Source organism: Ranitomeya variabilis, chromosome 1 (assembly GCF_051348905.1).
Source record: "Ranitomeya variabilis isolate aRanVar5 chromosome 1, aRanVar5.hap1, whole genome shotgun sequence".
Lineage (NCBI taxonomy): Eukaryota > Metazoa > Chordata > Amphibia > Anura > Dendrobatidae > Ranitomeya > Ranitomeya variabilis.
This window is the reverse complement of record NC_135232.1, coordinates 797858328-797870937: the sequence shown is the minus strand read 5'-3', so window position 1 is coordinate 797870937 and position 12610 is coordinate 797858328.

The window sequence follows — 12610 nt, the reverse complement described above, 5'->3', positions numbered from 1 at the left end:
AACATGACACCCGCAGACCATTCCATCAAAATCTGCATTTCAAAACGTCACTGCTTCCCTTCCGAGCCCCGACGTGTGCCCAAACAGTGGTTTACCCCCACATATGGGGTACCAGCGTACTGAGGACAAACTGGAAAACAACTATTGGGGTCCAATTTCTCCTGTTACTCTTGAGAACATAAAAAATTGCTTGCTAAAACATAATTTTTGAGGAATGAAAAATTATTTTTTATTTTCACGGCTTTGCGTTGTAAACTTCTGTGAAGCACTTGGGGGTTCAAAGTGCTCACCACATATCTAGATAAGTTCCTTGGGCAGTCTAGTTTCCAAAATGGGGTCACTTGTGGGGGGTTTCTACTGTTTAGGCACATCAGGGGCTCTGCAAACGTAACATGATGCCCACAGACCATTCCATCAAAGTCTGCATTCCAAAACGTCACTACTTCCCTTCCGAGCCCCGGCATGTGCCCAAACAGTGGTTTACCCCCACATATGGGGTGTCCGTGTACTCAGGAGAAAGTGGACAACAACTTTTGGGGTCCAATTTCTCCAGTTACCTTTGGGAAAATAAAAAATTGTGGGCTAAAAAATCATTTTTGAGAAAAGAAAAATTATTTTTTATTTTCATGGCTCTGCGTTATAAACTTCTGTGAAGCACTTGGGGGTTCAAAGTGCTCACCACACATCTAGATTAGTTCCTTGGGAGGTCTAGTTTCCAAAATGGGGTCACTTGTGGGGGAGCTCCAATGTTTAGGCACACAGTGGCTCTCCAAACGCGACATGGTGTCCACTAATGATTGGAGCTAATTTTCCATTCACAAAGCCAAATGGCGTGCCTTCCCTTCCGAGCCCTGCCGTGCGCCCAAACAGTGGTTTACCCCCACATATGGGGTATCATCGTACTCAGAACAAACTGGACAACAACATTTGGGTTCCAATTTCTCCTGTTACCCTTGGGAAAATAAAAAATTCCGGGCTAAAAATCATTTTTGAGGAAAGAAAAATTATTTTTTATTTTCACGGCTCTGCGTTATAAACTTCTGTGAAGCAACTGGGGGTTTAAAGTGCTCACTATGCATCTAGATAAGTTCCTTGGGGGGTCTAGTTTCCAAAATGGGGTCACTTGTAGGGGAGCTCCAATGTTTAGGCACACAGGGGCTCTCCAAACGTGACATGGTGTCCGCTAACGATTGGAGCTAATTTTCCATTCAAAAAGTCAAATGGCACGCCTTCCCTTCCGAGCCTTGCCATGCACCCAAACAGTGGTTTACCCTCACATATGAGGTATCGGCGTACTCAGGAAAAATTGCAAATTTTAGGATCCTGTTATGATCTGGTGACCTTGGAGCCGCATGAAACTTTCTCTGGAGTCGGTGGAACCTGTACTGACCACAATCCTGAACTAACACCGCAACTAGAAGTAGCCGTGGGGTGTGCCTAACACTCCCTAGACACCTCGAAACAGCCGGAGGACTAAATACCCCTATAGACGGAAATGGGAATGCTATCTTGCCTCAGAGCAGACCCCCAAAGGATAGGCAGCCCCCCACGAATAATGACTGTGAGTAGGAGAAGAATAGACACACGCAGGTAGAAAACAGGATTTAGCAAAAGAGGCCACTCTAGCTAAATAGGAAAGGATAGGACAGATAACCAGGCGGTCAGTATTAAATCCCTTCCAAAAATATCTACAGCAGATAATACAAAAAGTTCCACAATCTAACTAAAGACATGGAATGTATATCTGCCACTCCAGAGAATCCAGCAAGACTGAGAAAATACTGACACAATCTAAGCTGGACAAGAAAACACAAAGAATAGCACTGAATTGTGAAGCACACAACATGTGTGCCACAGGGAAAAAGAACCAGACACTTATCTTTGCTGATTTGGCTGAAAGGCAGGAGAAACCAGGCAGAGGTCCTACACCTCCCAACAACAATTGACAACTGGCAAGGACTAATGAATCCTGCAAGCCTAAATACCCCAGTCAGATCTGCAATCAGCAGATACACCTGACCAAGACTGCAACTCAGGGGCAACTGCATTACCACCTACAACCACCGGAGGGAGCCCAAAAGCAGAATTCACAACAGTACCCCCCCTTGAGGAGGGGTCACCGAACCCTCACCAGAGCCCCCAGGCCGATCAGGACGAGCCAGATGAAAAGCATGAACCAGATCAGCAGCATGGACATCAGAAGCAAAAACCCAAGAATTATTCTCCTGGCCATAACCCTTCCATTTGACAAGTTACTGAAGCCTCCGCCTCGAAAAACGAGAATCCAAAATCTTCTCAACCACATACTCCAACTCCCCATCAACCAACACGGGGGCCGGAGGATCAACAGAGGGAACAACGGGCACCACATATTTCCGCAATAAAGATCTATGGAAGACATTATGGATAGCAAAAGAGGCCGGAAGCGCCAATCGAAAAGACACCGGATTAATAATCTCAGAAATCCTATAAGGACCAATAAACCGAGGCTTAAACTTAGGGGAAGAGACCTTCATAGGAACATGACGGGAAGACAACCAAACCAAATCCCCAAACCGAAGCCGGGAACCAACACACCGACGATGGTTAGCAAAACGTTGAGCCTCCTCCTGAGACAACACCAAATTGTCCACCACATGAGCCCAAATCTGCTGCAACCTGTCAACCACAGAATCCACACCAGGACAGTCAGAAGGCTCAACCTGCCCAGAAGAAAAACGAGGATGAAAACCAAAATTACAAAAAAAAGGAGAAACCAAAGTCGCCGAACTAGCCCGATTATTAAGGGCAAACTCGGCCAATGGCAAAAAGGCCACCCAATCATCCTGATCGGCAGACACAAAGCATCTCAAATAAGTCTCCAAAGTCTGATTAGTTTGCTCGGTTTGGCCATTTGTCTGAGGATGGAATGCAGAAGAAAAAGACAAATCAATGCCCAGCCTAGCACAAAAGGCCCGCCAAAACCTGGAAACAAACTGGGAACCTCTGTCGGACACAATATTCTCCGGAATACCATGCAAATGAACCACATGCTGAAAAAACAACGGAACCAACTCTGAAGAGGAAGGTAATTTAGGCAAAGGCACCAAATGAACCATCTTAGAAAACCGGTCACAAACAACCCAGATAACCGACATCCTCTGGGAAACCGGAAGATCAGAAATAAAATCCATAGAAATATGCGTCCAGGGCCTCTCAGGGACTGGCAATGGCAAAAGTAACCCACTAGCACGGGAACAACAAGGCTTGGCCAGCGCACAAGTCCCACAGGACTGCACAAAAGAACGCACATCACGTGACAACGAAGGCCACCAAAAGGACCTACCAACCAAATCTCTGGTACCAAAAATACCAGGATGACCAGCCAACACAGAACAGTGAACCTCAGAAATCACTCTACTAGTCCATCTGTCAGGAACAAACAATTTCCCCACAGGACAGCGGTCAGGTCTATCAGCCTGAAATTCCTGAAGAACCCGCCGTAAATCAGGGGAAATGGCAGAAAGGACCACCCCTTCTTTCAGAATGCCGACCGGTTCAAGGGCCTCAGGAGAATCAGGCAAAAAACTCCTAGAAAGGGCATCAGCCTTAATATTCTTAGAACCCGGAAGATACGAAACCACGAAATCAAAACGGGAAAAAAACAAGGACCATCGAGCCTGTCTAGGACTCAGCCGTTTGGCAGACTCGAGGTAAATCAAATTCTTATGATCGGTCAGGACCACAATACGGTGCTTAGCTCCCTCAAGCCAATGTCGCCACTCCTCAAACGCCCACTTCATAGCCAACAACTCCCGATTGCCGACATCATAATTGCGTTCATAAGGCGAAAACTTGCGGGAGAAGAAGGCACACAGTTTCATCAAAGAACCAACAGAATCCCTCTGAGACAAAACGGCCCCTGCCCCAATCTCAGAAGCATCAATCTCAACCTGAAACGGAAGAGAAACATCTGGTTGGCGCAACACCGGAGCAGAAGTAAATCGGCGTTTAAGCTCCTGAAAGGCAGAGACAGCCGCAGAGGACCAATTCGCCACATCAGCGCCTTTTTTCGTCAAATCAGTTAAGGGTTTAACCACGCTGGAGAAGTTAGCAATGAAACGGCGATAAAAATTTGCAAAACCCAAAAATTTCTGAAGCCTCTTCACAGATGTGGGTTGAATCCAATCATGAATGGCCTGAACCTTAACCGGATCCATCTCCATAGATGAGGGAGAAAAAATAAAGCCCAAAAAAGAAACCTTCTGCACCCCAAAGAGACACTTAGACCCCTTCACAAACAAAGCATTGTCACGAAGGATCTGAAATACCATCCTGACCTGTTCCACATGAGACTTCCAATCATCGGAAAAAATAAAAATATCGTCCAAATATACAATCAAGCATTTATCAATATAAGTCCGGAAGATATCATGCATGAAGGATTAAAAAACAGATGGAGCGTTAGTGAGCCCGAATGGCATCACAAGGTATTCAAAATGGCCTTCGGGCGTATTAAACGCAGTTTTCCATTCATCACCCCGTTTAATACGAACAAGATTATATGCCCCCCGAAGGTCAATCTTAGTAAACCAACTAGCCCCCTTAATCCTAGCAAACAAATCGGAAAGCAAAGGTAAAGGGTATTGAAACTTGACCGTGATCTTATTCAAGAGGCGATAATCAATACAAGGTCTCAAGGAGCCATCCTTCTTAGCAACAAAAAAAAACCCTGCTCCTAACGGTGAAGAAGATGGCCGAATATGCCCTTTCTCCAAAGACTCCTTAACATAACTCCGCATGGCGGTATGTTCAGGCACAGACAGGTTGAAAAGTCGACCCTTAGGAAACTTACTGCCTGGAATCAATTCAATAGCACAATCACAGTCCCTGTGCGGTGGAAGGGAACTGGACTTGGGCTCATCGAATACATCCTGAAAATCAGACAAAAACTCTGGAATTTCAGAAGAGGAAGAAGAGGAGATTGACATCAAAGGAACATCATTATGAACCCCCTGACAACCCCAACTAGTCACAGACATAGATTTCCAATCCAATACAGGATTATGTACCTGCAACCACGAGAAACCCAGCACGATAACATCATGCAAATTATGCAACACCAGAAATCGACAATCTTCCTGATGGGCTGGCGCCATGTGCATGGTCACCTGTGTCCAAAACTGAGGCTTATTTTAAGCCAAAGGTGTAGCATCAATCCCCCTTAAAGGAATAGGGTTCTGCAAAGGCTGCAAGGGAAAACCACAACGCCTGGCAAACTCAAAATCCATTAAGTTCAAGGCGGCGCCTGAATCCACAAACGCCATGACAGAGAATGATGACAATGAGCAAATCAAGGACACCGATAACAGAAATTTAGGTTGTACAGTACTGATGGTAGCGATCCTCTTTGTCCGCTTAGGGCAGACTGAAATGACATGAGAAGCGTCGCCACAATAATAACACAACCCATTCTGACGTCTGAATCCTTGTCGTTCCGTTCTAGACAAAATCCTATCACACTGCATTGGCTCAGGAATTGGCTCTGAGGACGACGCCACAGCGCGCACAGCTCTACGCTCCCGCAAGCGCCGATCAATCTGAATGGCCAGAGACATAGAATCACTCAGACCGGAAGGCGTGGGAAACCCTACCATAACATCTTTAACGGATTCAGAAAGACCCTTTCTGAAAATTGCCGCCAAAGCATCATCATTCCATTTAGTCAACACAGACCATTTTCTAACTTTCTGACAAAACAATTCTGCCGCCTCTTGACCCTGAGACAGGGCCAACAAGGTTTTCTCCGATTGATCCACAGAATTAGGTTCATCATATAATAAACCTAAAGCCTGAAAAAAGGAATCTACATTAAGCAAGGCCGGATTCCCAGATTCCAGGGAAAATGCCCAATCCTGTGGATCACTACGCAGCAGGGAGATGACAATTTTAACCTGCTGAATGGAATCACCGGAGGATCGCGGTCTCAGAGCAAAAAACAATTTACAATTATTTTTAAACCCAAAAAATTTGGACCTATCACCAAAAAACAAATCAGGAGTAGGAATCTTCGGTTCTAAAGCTGGAGTCTGAACAATATAATCAGAAATACCCTGTACCCTAGCAGCAAGCTGGTCTACACGAGAAGCTAATTCCTGAACATCCATGCTGGCACAAGACTCCTCAGCCACCCATAAATAAAGAGGGAAAAAAAGACAAAACAGACTGCAGAAAAAAAAATGTCTCAACACTTTTCTTCCCTTCTTCTGAGATGCATTTAACTCATTATGGGCCATTATTGTACTGTTATGATCTGGTGACTGTTGTGGATTCTGTTTGCGGGCTCCCTCTGGTGGTTACTGCTGGTACTGGGTGACTTTGGTGGGTTGCGGCCTTTGGTTTCCATCTGTCCATCAGAGGCTGGGTGTTTCCTATTTTACCTGGCCTTTCTGTCATTTCCCTTGCCGGCTATCAATGTGTTCAGATGTGCTCTGTTTGGTTCCTGCCTACCTGCTCCCAGATCTTTCAGGATAAGCTAAGTGCTGATTTTCAGTTGTTTGGTTTTTTGTCCAGCTTGCTTAGAATGTCTCTTTGTTAGCTGGTTGCTCTAGTGGACTGAGGTTCTCCCCATGTGCCATGAGTTGGCACATGGGTTCTTGTAATCTCAGGATGGTTTTTTTGATTAGGGTTTTTTGCTGACCGCTCAGTCCCCTTTTGTGTCATTCTGCTTTCTAGTTTTCAGCGGGCCTCTATTTGCTAAAGCTATATACATCATCTCTATGTGTGTGCCTTCCTCTCATTTCACCGTCAATACATGTGGGGGGCATCTATACCTTTGGGGTTAATTCCTCTGGAGGCAAGTGAGGTCTTTGTTTTCTCTGCAGTACTAGTTAGCTCTTAGGCTGGTGCGTGGCGTCTAGAACCAACGTAGGCACGCTCCCTGGCTATCTCTAGTTGCGTTTGTCAGGCGTAGGGCAGCGGTCAGCCCAGGTTCCATCACCCTAGAGCTCGTCCGATATTTATTATTACTTTGCTTATCCTGTGCTATCCCTAGCCATTGGGGATTCATGACAGGTGACCTTGGAGCCGCATGAAACTTTCTCTGGAGTCGGTGGAACCTGTACTGACCGCAATCCTGAACTAACACCGCAACTAGAAGTAGCCGTGGGGTGTGCCTAACACTCCCTAGACACCTCGACACAGCCGGAGGACTAAATACCCCTATAGATGGAAATGGGAATGCTATCTTGCCTCAGAGCAGACTCCTGTGAGTAGGAGAAGAATAGACACGCAGGTAGAAAACAGGATTCCAAAAATATCCACAGCAGATAATACAAAAAGTTCCACAATCTAACTAAAGACATGGAATGTATATCTGCCACTCCGGAGAATCCAGCAAGACTGAGAAAATACTGACACAATCTAAGCTGGACAAGAAAACACAAAGAATAGCACTGAATTGTGAAGCACACAACATGTGTGCCACAGGGAAAAAGAACCAGACACTTATCTTTGCTGATTTGGCAGAAAGGCAGGAGGAACCAGGCAGAGGTCCTACACCTCCCAACAACAATTGACAACTGGCAAGGACTAATGAATCCTGCAAGCCTAAATACCCCAGTCAGATCTGCAATCAGCAGATACACCTGACCAAGACTGCAACTCAGGGGCAACTGCATTACCACCTACAACCACCGGAGGGAGCCCAAAAGCAGAATTCACAACAGGATCCATTTTATCCTGTTGTCCATGTGAAAATGAAAAAATTGAGGCTAAAATAATTTTTTTGTGAAAAAAAAAGTACTTTTTCATTTTTACGGATCAATTTGTGAAGCACCTGGGGGTTTAAAGTGTTCACTATGCTTCTAGATAAGTTCCTTGGGGAGTCTAGTTTCCAAAATGGGATCACTTGTGGGGGAGCTCCAATGTTTAGGCACACGGGGGCTCTCCAAACGCGACATGGTGTCTGCTAAAGATTGGAGCCAATTTTTCATTCAAAAAGTCAAATGGCGCTCCTTCCCTTCCGAGCCCTGCCGTGCGCCCAAACAGTGGTTTACCCCCACATGTGAGGTATCAGCGTACTCAGTACAAATTGGACAACAACGATTGTGGTCCAGTTTCTCCTTTTACCCTTGGGAAAATAAAAAAATTGTTGCTAAAAGATCATTTTTGTGACTAAAAAGTTAAATGTTCATTTTTTCCTTCCATGTTGCTTCTGCTGCTGTGAAACACCTGAAGGGTTAATAAACTTCTTGAATGTGGTTTTGAGCACCTTGAGGGGTGCAGTTTTTAGAATCGTGTCACTTTTGGGTATTTTTAGCCATATAGAACCCTCAAACTGACTTCAAATGTGAGGTGGTCCCTAAAAAAAATGTTAACCCTTATAACTTCCTAGCAAAAAAAATGTTGTTTCCAAAATTGTGCTGATGTAAAGTAGACATGTGGGAAATGTTATTTATTAACTATTTTGTGTCACATAACTCTCTGGTTTAACAGAATAAAAATTAAAATGTGAAAATTGAGAAATTTTCAAAATTTTTGCCAAATTTGTTTTTTTCACAAATAAACTCAGAAATTATCGACCTAAATTTACCACTAACATGAAGCCCAATATGTCACGAAAAAACAATCTCAGAACCGTTAGGATCCGTTGAAGCGTTCCTGAGTTATTACCTCATAAAGGGATACTGGTCAGAATTGCAAAAAACGGCCAGGTCATTAAGCTCAAAATAGGCTGGGTCATGAAGGGGTTAAAGTGTCGAGGTATGGGTTTTAGCTGTGCACAGTCTTCAATTTTATGGGCAATCATAATATCCAAAACATGTTCAGGTATGCGCACCTGTGAGTCACTTCTCATGGTCAAGCAGTGAGACAGGATAGTCAAAGAGTCTGAGGTCGAAAGCCAGGATCGTAAGTCATAAATAGAAAGAAGAGACAAAGGGGTAGTCAGAACGAAGTCGAAGGTCAATGAAAGATCAAAACACAGAATGCTAGGCACAGAGACACAAACCACATTGTAGCTGACTGTACAGTTGCATCCGCGCTGCCCACACTAGACTCCGCCAGGTTGTAGATCCTCTTTTGGCCAGATATCACACTGGCTTAGCTACATGGTGGGAATCACTCCCTGGGGCACATTTTTGTACCTTCAGCTTCCCCTTGTGAGCCGTCGCACCTACTAGGCTGCAGTTTGTATTACTAGTCCTTTTTTAACATGGGTAAGCAGCTCAGCTGCATGTGCATTGGCGCTATCCTGCAGTATTTAGGGTTTTGCACCCGGTATTAGATAGGGGTCGGCTATCATATTTTGTGCAACCATGGGTATTTTTCTTGTGTTGGAGGGCTATTATACCCTCTAAAACTCAGTATTTTCATTTGTCTTCTGGAGTTTTTTGGCTGTCTATAAGCATTCAGTTATCATCATTATCTATTGGGGGGTGTTGTTGCTTATACACTATGCACACCAGTATTTAACCCAAGATAGCTATATGGCCTGTTATTTACAGTGGACTATTATAAAGGCCTGAATAAACTCTTTTGCATTTGTACATGAATAAGCTGCTTTATGTGTATTACTGTATCTCTATTGTATTGGGGTAATGCTGTCTATATAGGTACTGTGCCGTATGGTATTATTCGATTGTAATCAAGAGTCAAGTGTGGGTTATAGCCTTATCTGGGGCTTGTATGGTTGGGGCATAAATGTGCTCCGGTTTTAATTGTTTTTAAATGTCAGTGTCTTACTATTGTTTGTTGTTATATCTAAATAAAGCTGTGTTATATTTGTATGACCTATCCTGCTTCTTTGTGTTCTAATGAATGTACAGTTGTGCTCAAAAGTTTACATACCCCAGCAGAATTTTTGCTTTCTTGGCCTTTTTACAGAGAATATGAATGATAACACCAAAATGTTTTCTCCACTCATGGTTAGTGGTTGGGTGAAGCCATTTATTGTCATTCTCATGTACAGCAACATGGAATCAATGGTGCTATATAAATAAATAATAATTGTCAAACTACTGTGTTTTATCTTTTTAAATCATAATGACAAATCAAAACATCTAAATGTCCCTGATCAAAAGTTCACATACCCCATTTCTTAATACCGTGTATTGCCCCCTCTAACATCAATGACAGCTTGAAGTCTTTTGTGGTAGTTGTGGATGAGGTTCTTTATTTTCTCAGATGGTAAAGCTGCCCACTCTTTTTGGCAAAAAGTCTCCAGTTCCTGTAAATTCCTGGGCTGTCTTGCATGAACTGCGGGCTTGAGATCTCCCCAGAGTGGCTCAATGATATTGAGGTCAGGAGACTGAGATGGCCACTCTAGAACCTTCACTTTGCTCTGCTGTAGCTAATGACAGGTCGACTCAGCCTTGTGTTTTGGATCGTTGTCATATTGGAACATCCAAGTATGTCCCATGCGCAGCTTATGGGCTGGTGACTGCAAAATTGCCTCCAGCATTTGCTGTAATGTGCTGCATTCATCTTTCCCTCAACTTTGACCAAGTTTCCTGTGCCTTTGTAGCTGACACATCCCCAAAAGATCAGCAATCATCCACCTCCGTGCTTTACAGTAGGAATGGTGTTTCTTTCATCATAGGCCTTGTTGAACTATCTCCAAATGTAACATTGATGGTTGTGGCCAAAAAGTTCAATTTTGGTCTCATCACTCCAAATTACCTTGTTCCAGAAATTTTGAGGCTTGTCTCTGTGCTGTTTTGCATATTGTAGGCGATATACTTTGTTTAATTTGTGCAGTAATGGCTTTCTTCTGGCGACTCGACCATGCAGCCCATTTTTCTTCAAGTGACTCCTTATTGTGCATCTTGAAACAGCCACACCGCTAGTTTTCAGAGAGTCCTGTATTTCAGCTGATGTTGTGGGTTTTTCTTTGCATCGCAAACAATTTTCCTGGCTGTTGTGGATGGCATTTTTGTTGGTCTACCTGACCAAGGTTTTGTTTTGACAGAGCCCCTGATTTTCCATTTGTTAATCACAGGTTGAAAGCTGCTGACTGGCATTATCAATTTCTTGGATATCTTTATGTATCCATTTCCTGTTTTATACAGTTCAGCTACCTTTTACCATAGATCCGTTGACAATTCTTTTGCTTTCCCCATGACTCACAATCCAGAATAGTCAGTGGCTGGATGAAAGATGCAAGAGTCTGTCTGAATCCAAGAAAATCAGTCAGCTTTTATGCACACACACTGATTACAAGCAAACAGGTCACAGGTGTGGCAGTTACCTTTACTAGCCATTCAAACTCATTTGTGTCAGCTTTTGTGCATGTTAGGCCAAAATCACCGGGGTCATTGGATGTTTTTGATTGTCATTATGATTTAAAAAGAGAAAACACAGTAGTTTCACAAAAAAATGGCTTCACCCAACCACTAACAATGAGTGGAGAAAAAGTTTTGGTGTTATCATTCATATTCTCTGAAAAAAGGTCAAGAAAGCAAAAATGTTGCTGGGGTATGTAAACTCTTGAACACAACTGCATCTGTATGTCTCTGTAACATAGGTAGAAAAATAATTACTTGGAGTAAACCCTCGCAAACACGGGTAGAACATATAAACTCTGCAAGGCTGCTAATATTTTTGCATTGACAACTGAATATTTCTGTTGTTGGAAGGCTATCACTGCGATGCAAACTGTGTGACTCACTGTTGTGTTGGAGAAAACCGGGGGGGGGGAGCAACTAGCAAAATTTACTTCTATATTGTGGATAGAGCACACTGGCAACCCAGTAGTCAGCACTATTTGGAATCATAACTATACGGGTAACAATCGTGTTGCAGATAGTGCTGCAAGAACTTGAAGGCACTCATGGGTCAGTCTCTTTCATGAGGTCCAAATCCACAGTGTGTTGGTGGTGGTATAACACTCAAGCTTTCTTCCTTCATCCCCTCCTGACAACCACGGACAACATAGAGGAAATCATTATCGTCTTCATCTCCTAACTATTGCGCGTCCATCACCTCTTCCTTCTAGTTCTTTTCATGGTCCTTTTCCTTTTGTTCCTCCCATGGCAAAAGTCTGTGAGATGACAGATCTGAACTAATAGATATTGTTAATAGTGATGAGCAAATATACTCGTTACTAAAGATTTTTCAGCATGCTCGGGGGTCCTCCGAGAATTTTTTAGTGCTCGGAGTTTTAGTTTTTCTTGCTGCAGGTGAATGATTTACATCTAATAGCCAGCATACATGTGGGGGTTGCCTGGATGCTAAGGAACCCCCACATGTACTTATGCTGGCTATCAGATGTAAATCATTCAGCTGCGGCAAGAAAAACTAAAACTCCGAGCACTAAAAAATACTCGGAGGACCCCCGAGCATGCTCGAGAAATCTCGAGTAATGAGTATATTCGCTCATCACTAATTGTTAACTAAAGGTATCCTCCTCTGCTTCCTCCTCTTCCCCTACGACCTCTACCAGCACCTCCTCACCCACACTAGTTAAAGTGTGCTCCAGCATGTAGATGACACTAATAGTGATGCTGATGACGGCATTGTCACCGCTAACCATCTTAGTAGCCATTCAGAAAACATGCAGAAGGGTGCAGAGGTCCTTCATCTGTACCCTCTACGCAAGTGTGAATTGCACCACGTCCATATCTGCATTGTG